The sequence below is a fragment of the Mesocricetus auratus genome, unplaced genomic scaffold, assembly GCF_017639785.1.
Source record: "Mesocricetus auratus isolate SY011 unplaced genomic scaffold, BCM_Maur_2.0 Super-Scaffold_100010, whole genome shotgun sequence".
Classification (NCBI taxonomy): Eukaryota; Metazoa; Chordata; class Mammalia; order Rodentia; family Cricetidae; genus Mesocricetus; species Mesocricetus auratus.
This window is the reverse complement of record NW_024429194.1, coordinates 12,488,175-12,497,720: the sequence shown is the minus strand read 5'-3', so window position 1 is coordinate 12,497,720 and position 9,546 is coordinate 12,488,175.

Sequence of the window (9,546 nt, the reverse complement as noted above, 5' to 3'; positions counted from 1 at the left end):
AAATTGACTGTCATTGTTCCCTGATTATTTGAACTTATCTCTGAAATTCCTAATCAAATATTTGAAGAAACGTTGATAGATGAGTATATGTCATTTGTATTTTCTTCATTCAAATCATGATATTAGTGGCTAGCTAGGAAATTATATACATGCCACCAACAAAACTGGACTCAGAAAGTTTTATATATGTCTGTGAGTATATGTGTCTGTGTGTGTGTGTGCATACATACATATGTGTATGTGTATATAACAATAATAATCAAAAAATGAAGCTATCAACTTGAAAGCAGAGTGAACACTTGATTTTTGACAAAGAAGCTAAAACTGTACAATGGAAAAAAGAAAGCATCTTCAACAAATGGTGCTGGCATAACTGGGTATTGGTATGCAGAAGACGGCAGATAGATCCATGTTTATCGCCTTGTACAAAACTTAAGTCCAAATGGATCAAAGATCTCAACATAAATCCAGCTACATTGAAAGTTTTAGAAGAGAAAGTGGGAGATACTCTTCAACGAGTTGGTACAGGAGACCACTTCCTAAACATAACACCAGTGGCACAGGCACTGAGACCGACAATTAACAAATGGGACCTTCTGAAACTAAAAAGCTTCTGTAAGGCAAAGGACACAGTCAAAAAGACAAAAAGGCAGGCGACAGAATGGGAAAAGATATTCACTAACCCTACGTCTGACAAAGGGCTAATCTCCAAAATTTACAAAGAACTCAAGAAACAAGTCTCCAAAACACCAAAGGATCCAATTAAAAGGTGGGGTACAGAGATAAATAGGGAATTCTCAGTAGAGGAGGCTAAAATTGCCAAGAGACACTTAAGAAAGTGCTCAACATCCTTAGCCATCAGGGAAATGCAAATCAAAACAACTCTGAGATACCATCTTAATCCTGTCAGAATGGCTAAAATCAAAAACACCGAAGACAATTTATGCTGGAGAGGATGTGGAGAGAGAGGAACACTCCTCCACTGCTGGTGGGAGTGCTGACTCATACAGCCTCTTTGGAAATCAGTATGGAGATTCCTCAGGAAAATGGGAATTAATCTACCATTAGACCCAGCAATTCCACTCTTAGGCATATATCCAAATGAGGCAAGTTCATACAACAAGGGCATCTGCTCCACTATGTTCATAGCAGCATTATTTGTAATAGCCAGAACCTGGAAGCAACCTATATGCCCCTCAACTGAAGAGTGGATAGAGAAAATGTGGTACATTTACACAATGGAGTATTACTCAGCAGAAAAAAACATTGGAATCTTGAAATTGGCAGGGAAATGGATAGCACTGGAAGAAACCATCCTGAGTGAGGTAACCCAGTCGCAAAAAGACAAACATGGTATGTACTCACTCATATATGGATTTTAGACATGGATCAGGATAGTGTCAGTTTGCACTTCCACTGATAGAGTCTGGGAAACAGGAAAGAACCTAAAAGATATGCATATATGCATAGTACCCAAGAGAAGAGGATGGAGACAAGATCCCCTGAATGGATGGGGAACACTGCGAGGGGTGGGGGGGGTGGGACCTGGGAAGAAGAGAGGTGGTGAAGAGGAAGAGAGTTGGTCATGGGGGAAAAGGAAGTTGAGGGGTTGGGGGTAGAATAGGGGGAAGATGGAATCATAGGATCGAATGCAGATCAGGCACCAGAGCGACCTCGAGTGATCTAAAGGGATAACACCAATTGGCAAGCTAAGCAATAGTGGAGAGACCACCTCGAATGCCCATTCCTGATAATGAACTTGATGTCTATAACCATCCGGGAGCCTTCATCCTGTGACTGATGGAAGCAGAGGCAAACACACAATTAATCACTGAACTGAACCCAAGGAACCCAGTGACAGAGAGAGAAGAATGATGAGCAAATTGGCAAAGAATGGGCTGGCAAAAACAGCAGAGACAGCTGATCTGAACAGGGGAGAGCTCTTGGACCCCAGACTGACAGTGGGGAGGCCAGCATGGGACTGATCTGGACCCCCCCAAATGTGAGTGTCAGCGAGAAGGCCTGGGCAACCTATGGGGCCCTGAGCTGTGGATCAGTGTCTATCCCTGATATACAAACAGTCTTCGTGTGCCTATAGCACAAAGAGGGATGCTCTCTCAGCCTGGACTCTTAGGGGCGTGCCTGGACCCTACCCAGAGTAAAATGACAGACTCTGATATCCCCTATGTGGAAGGATTTGGCAATAGGGTGGGAGGGTGGGGGGGAAGGGGAGTGCGGGAGGAGAGGAGGGAGAGGGAACTGGGATTGACATGTAAAACAAGCTATTTAAAATTTTTAAAAAATGATAAAATAAAAAAATATTCTAAATTAAAAAAAAGAAGGGTTTGAGTAGAGTATCTGGGAGGAGCTAGAGGAAAGAGGGGTAAAATGATGTAATTCTGTATCAACTAAGAACATATTCTTTAAAGCCCTGGTATCGTTTTAAAGACTGTCCAACAATGATACCATTACACCATTTAGACAATTTCTCAATATTAACCAACTTTTGCTAGGAATTAAACAATGATATTCAAAAAATATGGAGATTTAAAAAATATCTTCTTGATTCAGCAGTTTTAAGATGAAACCCATATGGTTTGCTTTTAATGCACTATGGTGAATGCATTCATAAAACAGAAGAGTATTGCATGCGTAAATTTAAAGGTATGGCTTCGGCAATTTTATGATGCCTTACACCATGGACTGAAGAAAAAAGAGGGCACACTGAAACATTTTTCTTCTCAATCATCTATCTTCTCACTAGTTTTATAACAAATTAATACCCACATGGGGTGGGGAGAGACACATTTGAATTTAGTGTTGCCCAAAAGAGTGTATGAGTGCATCATAGAAGAAATTCTGGTTGGTTAACAGAGCATGCCAGTTCCAGACAACAGAAGCATAGGTATGCCTGTTATTCTGCATGGGTGATGTGGGTCTATTTCATCAGAATAATTTTTAACCTTCAGATATTTGAGATCAAAAGGAACGTGATCAGAAGTCATGAGTGCTACTTAGCTCAAATTGACTGTAAACAACAAAGTATAGCTGTTCAATCCTTCTGATTATAAAGTAGAAGTGATAGAAAGTGGGATATAATCTAGGACAGAGATTTTTAAAACAACAAATTAACATAAATAAGTAAGCCAGTGTGTTTTACATGTGCATCCATAGTCTGTCTCCACATTGACAGCTGCTGGGATAATAAAACGGCGTCTTACAACCTTATTTGGTTCAGATTAGTGGGCAAAACAGAGGACTAGAATAACACAAACTATGAGTCTTCAAAAAAGTTCCCCATTTAAGGTATCACCGAGTATTCTGAGAACTCAGCATGATTAGGGGATGCTTTTGGTACTTAAGCCTGGGGAGGCAAAGCAGGCACAGATCAGTGGGAGTGTGTGACAGTGGCTGCTAATTCCATGGCAGGAGAAGCAGAGTCCCTGGGAACAGTGGCCAGGCTACAACTTTCCAGGTTCATTTGCAACAGCATATTTTTCCATTTAGTTCCATCTCCTAAAGTCTCCAGATGCTCCCAACCCTGCCAGGAGCCAGCCACTAAGGCTTGAAGTGTAGTTTCTAGAGGACTACACAGATGCTAACAAAGAGAGTTTGTATCATTGTAACTAAATAACAGTATGATGGCAAAGGCAGTCTGAATATTTAGAGTTTCTTAAGCAATTCTCAATCATTTGGATGTATTTCATCTCAAGTACCTTCTTTTAATGGCAGAGGTTTTCAAAAAAATGTCCTTGGGAAATGTATCTCTTCATATTTATCACCTGGGTCAAAGGAGGAACTAAGCCCATGCATTTCTTTAAGCTTAAGTAAGAATAACTACTTCCCCATCCCAAAAACAAGTATTGACAGTCAAGAGGTACAAAGAAGATCAGTAAGTAGTGAAATAAATAAATAATACTTTTCTCTGTGTGTATGAGTGTGTGTGTGTCTGTGTTTGTGCGCGTGTGTGTTTATGTGTGTGTGAGAGCATGAGCGCTTGTGTGTGTGGTGATGGCTCCAGAGATACTGGCAGATACGAACTATAGATGATACATGTTCAGATTTGTTTTCCTTGGAGATGAAATTTTAAAGTGACAGGCAGGTTTTCATTTGTTTTATTTTTATCACTATTGTAATATTGCTTAGTTGCAGTGATGTGGCTCCCTCCCCTGTAGTAAGTTTAACTGTGATTATGGCAATGGAAATTGCACTCTTTTGGACTATGGCAAGGAGTGTTTGAGTTAGCTTTGTTTTGAATAACTTACTACCTTTTTGTTTTGTTTTGTGTTTTATTCATAGTAAAGCATAAATACATTTATTTTAAAACAGTTATTTGGTATAAAGGTCATTTCATATATTTCTTTATTTACAGTCAGTAATAATAAAAGTTAATGTATTAATGTGATCATATGCTTGTTTCAGATTAAATGGCTAAATATTTAATACTGTACAGAAAAATATCAACAGCTTTTAGTATTTATCTATATATATATCCTATTATATATACATACATACATACATACATACACATATATACATTCACACACACATATATGTGGTTGCAATACATAGAGTTACAATGCTCCCCAAAGAGCCAGAAACTAACAAGAACTCTAGCCCCAGATATGAGAAAACTTCCTTTGCACTCTTGTTTAGATCAAAAAGTTTCCCCAGTAAGGCTGTTGTCACTGTCCTTGGTTACCTACCAGAACTTGAGTATTGCTAAAGACCACATAAGGGTCCTACACAGCATTTGAAGAAATCCAGCTATTACTGACCTGAAAACCTCTATCTTAATGACTACCTCTCATAGTATCTTAATGAGGTATACAAGGTGGAAAAACAAAAGCAGTAGTCTTACCCACAGGTTTAAAGTACAGACTAAAAAAAGAAAAGACTGGCCAATCAAGACCGCCCCATTGGTGTGATTGTGATACTTTTATGTTGGTGTTAAAGTGCAACAATAATTGAAAATGCATAGCTGCTGCTTTAAACCTAGCCAAACACCATGGCTGAAGATGTCATAGATTCTACAGTAGAACCTTTTAGTGTCATTTTCCTAAATCAACATAGTTTCTAACTGCATTCCAAATATTTACTCTTATATCCACAGATAAGTGCAATCTTCACCCCTATCCTAAAACTTTACTTTGCAACAATACAGAGATTTACAGCTGGACATAAAGTAGATAATAAGTTATTGTGGGTGTCCAGATCCTAAATGAAACAAGTGTTTATTTTTTCATAACCCACTAATTTCAATTAGTTTTGTCCATATGTGCATGGGTATAAGGTAAACCTGCATAGAATCTTCAAGTACAACACTGCCTTGTGTAGTTGAAGAATAAGGTTTATTGAGAGTAAGTGTTGTGCATATAGCACTAGGAGGGCATTTCAAACATGTTACCTCATTTAATTTTCTGAACAATCCAGTGATAAATAATTGTTATGCAAGCTACTTTATTTCAAAGCTTATGACCTTAGGTACAACTGCTTCAAACAAGGTACCTGGCTATGCCTTCATTCAGCAAAAAGCACAAGCAAGCATTGGAGCTAGTGTTTTCTTCCCAGGATTCCATCTATTCCTGCTGGTTTATATTGACATCATAAATTCTGGGATGGAAGTAATTTTGAAAGGTCACCTAATCCATTCACCCTGCCTTAAACTTTCCTGACAGATGGGGAGCTACCTTAATTCTCTGCCCCTTCAAAAGGAAGGATAGCTTCCTTCTGTCCCTCATTCTTGGATTTAACAACCCCCACTGCAGGAAATCTCATTTTTATAATATAAATCCTACTCAACGTTATTTAAGCTTGTTGCTCTTGCTCAGTTTCTTGAGAACATGTTGTGATGTCTAAATAACTGAATTTTCTATATTTAAAGATAGATGGTGAAATGTCACCTGAGAAAAAGACTATAATTCATGTCCTAAGTCTATAAAATTGAAAACATTGACTTTTTAATAGCATAGTTTTCCTTCGTGGTCAACTTGGTGTGAGTTTTTTTTCTAGATGTTTTTGTTCTAAATTTTAAGTAATGAACTCTTAACAACGGAGATGTGCAGGTCTTACTTTGGCTGATTTTCCAGTATACTTTTGTTTAAATCACATTAAAAATAGTTTGTAGCTGCCCTGTGGTCTTCATCAATATTGTGAAAACATTGTGAACATGGCCTTTCTTTTAGTTTTCTTTTTGTGATTTTCTTCCAGTCATTAAATTTCTTTGAATGACTATCTGAGCACTAAGAGGGATTTTTATTAGCCTCATAAAGTCATTCAAAGATGTGATTTTTTTCTCAGAGTTTCCATTTTGAATTTAAATGATATTAGGCAATGAATACTTCTGTAATGATTAAATTAAAAATATGGAAACAATAGCATCTTAGATAAATGTTCCCCATAGCTCCTTTCTGAATGTTTGCTTCATTTGTAATACTGTTTCCTGCATTCAAATTTCCAAAGCATTGCTATATTTCATCAATGTGATTCCTGATTCCAAATATGATTTATCCTCTTTGTGCTTTTATTTGACAATAGTAGAGATCATCTTCTCAATTTTTTCAATAGTTTTAGATCTTTGAAGAGGAAACATTGCAAGATGGCAATTGTTATTAAATATGGACTTAATTCAAACTTGGATTGTAGGTGAATAACTTTCTTCTCCTATGTTAATTTCCCAGATATGTTTGCCCATGACTTAAATTTAGTGGAATTCTAATTAGTATCACAATATTTTGGAACTATTTGATATCTTATTTTTAAGACCTTATAGTATTAAAAGTGAATAATGCTTGCCTTGTTACCGTAAGTTACTTTGCTTAAGGCTACAGTATCCATTATGCTAACACTAAATATTTCTGAGGATTGTTACATAAGCTTGTCTTCATACTGTGACCACACTCTTCAAACCAACCCCCAAGATGTAAGACACAACAACAATTTTATAAAATATTCTGATAACAAAAGATAAACCAGGGAGTTCTTCTATATATGAGAATATTGTATGTCTCTGATGTCATGTATTATCAAACGGAAGTCATAGTGACAAATATGAGTTACCACTTTTCAACTGTTGGTCAATGGTGTGTCATAAACTCCCAAGATAATTCAGGCTACTTGTAAATATTCTTTATTACTTTCCAGGATTTGATTAATACCCTATTAATGAAGATACCACACACTTGAATCATAAGGTTTTAGAAAAATTGATCTGTTACTACCCTAGAAGCTTCATCCAGAGTAGTTACCTTATGTCATACTGACATGTTCTATGAATACAACTGGGAAAGAAAAAAGGTCATCAGTCTCACTTACCCGTGAATCCACCCTGCCAACTGTATTAATGACAAGCCTCACAAAATTTTACCACTTGTGTGACAGTAACATAACTGTCATAGGAGTAACAAATACTTTTTCTAATTTGATTCATGGCCTGCTTCAGAAGATGAAACTCATGCCTGGTACTGTTCACTAAACCAGTAACCAGGGGCCATGTTTTTGGTCGTACATGGCATAGTTCCAATATAGAAGAGTAGATTCTCCACAAGGGCCTATTGTTCAGTTAGGGGAAAATTGCCCTCTAAATACTTATCTTAATCACACATAGTAGTTCAGCTCTAAACCATCACCAGATAAGCTTCTTTTTATGATAGATGGCGATTACAACTAAGATACGAACCTGTAAGACTGTAGAGAATAGGAGAATGGAGGGTTCAGTCCTAAATACGATACTCCTCCCTAAATAGGATTTTTCCATCAAATCCATTACCTCATGGCTCAGGTAACTCTGGGGAAGATGGGTAAAAGAATGTGAGAACCAGAGGGGATGGAGGACATCAAGGAATGAAATACTTCTAGACATGATACTGCTGTTGCACATATGAACTCACAGAGCATGTATAGGGACTGCATAGATCTCAAGAAGATAGTTTGCTAGCACTGAAAGAAGAAGCAGACACAAACCTCCATCCCTAAATTAAATGTAAGATAATTTTTCTGCATTTCTTTTAATTACCAGTTGTTTCCATAAATGCATCAAAAGGAATAGTTTGGACATTAGTGTTTTGTGGCATGGCCTTGCCATCTTGCAATCCCCCTGTCACAGCCTCCAGAATGCTGGGACTAAAAACTGCAAGAGCACTGGATTTAAATGGAACCATAAACTCAAGATAATTTTTCTCTCATTTTATGTAACTTGGTTGGTATGATTTTGGTATGAGTTATCCTATTTGTCACTACATTATACTTGCATATAAAGTAAGGCTTTACTTCTGCACATATCTTTAAGTGTCATTACTACTTAGGGTCATCTTTTTTCATCAATTTGACAACATTTAAATTATCAAAAAATTTCTTATTAAGATTCGTTGAATGAAATTTTAATATTATAGTCAAATTTAGATCATGGTTATTAGCAGTGTTCAATTATAGTGAAGGGTTAATTGGAAGTAGGATGATTTTGAGTGTGCATAGTATGGGGCTTTGAGCCACGGGCTTCATGCTTGCTACTTGAACACTCAAATCAAAAGAATGATACAATGTCTGAAAGCCAAAAGATCATGCTCATCTATGTATTTCAGTCCAATCAATGAAACAGAGTAAGTGCTGTTTCAGGAAGTGACCTACAAAAAGGAAGATGTGATTATGAGTTTTTTTTCCCATTGAGTCAACATTGTGTTAACCTTATGGTCATCTAATTTCACCTTGATAGAACCGAGTAACCCCTACAGAGAGAAGCAATCCTCACATGCTATTCCTACATGAAAAATAGATTACATAAGGTATACTTTATACAAAACTGAAAAGAAAATAGTAGATTTTCTTCTATATTTCAAAAATGGCTGTTTTCTAATTTGTTTATGAAATAACTTTTAAAAACAGAAGAAAATATCAAGCCGAGGCAAAGGTAATTTTCAGATTTAATTTAGACTCAATTGCTTCTATTGGGATGATGGGTAAGGCATTTCTGCAGAGCTGGCTGAGTTTGTAATTTATAGAGGAAAGTTAATCTAGAATTTGCTTTATTTTTAAGACAATAATATAAAATTTGCAGCTCTATGGGAGTGTGATCTATAAGATAAAGATTACCTTATAGCTAGCTCTTGTGAGTTTTAATCAAACCCATAATAAATCTATAAAACTACCGCTAAGTTTCATAAGTAAATCAAATTCAAATTTTCTTGGAAATTCATTCTTTCAATACCCCATATCAATCATTTGTCCTATGTGGATATTTATACTAAACACATATTTCTGTTTCCATGAATATAGAAAAACATAAAACAAGTAAATGGCTTTCCATGGAATGTAAATCAATATTTTGGCAAAAGTATAATGTTAGCTTTTCTACATTATTATCCAAACCTCAGTCTAATAGCTCTTGAGTATTTCCTACTTTAGATAAATCCTCTATAACAAACCTACTTTTGAAACCAAACATAGGCCTGGTTTTGATTTGTTAACCCTGAATATGTACAGAACACATCCTACTTCCCACTGCTAGGGCTTTAACCACAAGTGTGCTTTCTCTAGTCTGTGAACCTGAAA